Raw genomic sequence first — 1,966 nt, forward strand, 5'->3', positions numbered from 1 at the left:
CCTTCAATTGAGCAGCGGGTGCACTAATACTAGCCCCAATATCTGATCCAGAAATCTCATTTTGCTTCGCAGTTTCAAGCAGTTCCTCTATCAGAGCAATCACCTGCATGCCAAGGTTTCAGCACAATAATACATCTAAACAAGCCTATATATTAATAAAACAATAAAGGGTGAATTTTATCATATTTCGAACTTAGAATCTCAAGATGAACATCGCAAATCAGGTGAATGTGAAGCAGGCTGGCCATCACGACACATAGCACACCTACAAAGGAATCAGTATGAAAGTGATGGATAGCTTGCCAAAGCTATATATTTCAGAAATTTCTTTTTCTCACTAAAGTTCAAATTCTGCAACTGTGAACTCTTTTAATATATGAACCACCCTCACCTTTTCAACCCTGAAACAAAAAAAAACCTACAGCAGTGCCATTACCATTAGCAGTTAATTGATGTTGCTTCTTTTAGCAACATGTCGATTCTTTCAAAAGAGGGAAGGAAGAGAAAAGATATTTTCATCACCTTATCAAAAAACCTCACATCTTAAAATACACCCACAATCTAAAACTGATATTTAGATCACTTTTTGGTGGTGGTAAGTCTTGGATTCACTTAAAAGAATAATCATATTGTAACCACGACATGACAAAATATGGTAATTAACAAACAAGAAAAGAGAAAAAGCTACAATATGATTTTTAGTGTTATATTTTCTTACTTATTTGAATTATGTTTTTGTAATATAAAATCATGAGATAAATAATAATGATATAGTATGCAGAATTAAGTATAAATATAAAAGATAAATAAATAAATTATTGTATATAGAAGATATAATAAATATTATATCTTAGATAACAAAAATAATTTACATCTTTTTATTATTATGAATATCTATGACAAATTATTGTATATAGAAGAATGTAAACCTTGTCGATTGAAAAATATAAAAAACCTCCCAGTGAATACGTCACGTATGAACCGAAACTAGTTTCCACAATATAAACATTTAGTAAAATGTTGATGTAAAATTTTAATATATTTTTACATAAATTATGTAAAATTTAATATTAATTAAAATTAAAATAATACATGATATATTTAAATACTCAAGTAATATATTATCAACAGATAAAATTTTTATATAAATAATTTTTATTTAAATATTTAAAATTTCACTTGTTAAAAAATATAGACCAAGGACAATTTGGTAAAATATATATTTCAATAATATTTTATTTCTTCAACCAAACACTGCAATCTTACATTCTTACCAAACCAACCAAACAAAGTAATGTAACATTCCCAGTAATCCTATTCCCTATTAATCTTTTATTCCCACTGATAATCTTACATTCCGTGAACCAAACACACCATAAATCCCTAATTTGTGTGGGGCCGTGGGGCATGGCTTCGTTGAAGTTTGAACTCACAAGTTATGGAGTTGGTGCATGAATCCAAAACTTTATGTTAAAAAAGTCCATGTCATATCCATCTCAATGGAAGTGTCGCCTTCTTTTCGTTTAGGACCTTGTCTTGCCTTGGGAAGACCCACTCCAACATTTTTCAAAATAGGAAAAATTTCGATTATAAAATGTATGTTGTAGTACATATATTATCAATAAATCCAATAATATTATATATATTATATTTTTTTAGACTTTTTCATAAATTACATCTCTGTTGTCCTTTCTTATTTATCGTATTTGAAGTTTTTTATATCATCTAGTCCGTTATAATTTTTAACATAATTAATCTATTAATTAAATTTATTATCTGACATCTAAATATATTTATTTTATTAATCTATAAATAGTTTTTATTACTCTAAGTATGACATTAACAATAAGAATATGTACGTAAATTACTATGTTGAATAATTGTATGTAACTCTCACACAATTAGAGTGAATGAAATGTAACAAAAAGCACCACCACCCTATTTCTCTCATTAACATATAATATTA

The 1,966-nt window shown here is 27.6% G+C and overlaps 1 long non-coding RNA gene across 1 annotated transcript; it reads right to left on the reverse strand.

Annotated features, from left to right (window-relative positions):
* Positions 1-286, reverse strand: LOC120133697. The gene is made up of 2 exons (XR_005517120.1): positions 194-286; positions 1-103 (listed from the first exon to the last, which is right to left on the reverse strand). It is a non-coding gene; the product is annotated as an uncharacterized LOC120133697 (long non-coding RNA).
* Positions 287-1,966: the final 1,680 nt, after the last annotated feature.

The sequence above is a fragment of the Hibiscus syriacus genome, unplaced genomic scaffold, assembly GCF_006381635.1.
Source record: "Hibiscus syriacus cultivar Baekdansim isolate YM2019G1 unplaced genomic scaffold, ASM638163v2 tig00001777_pilon, whole genome shotgun sequence".
NCBI lineage: Eukaryota > Viridiplantae > Streptophyta > Magnoliopsida > Malvales > Malvaceae > Hibiscus > Hibiscus syriacus.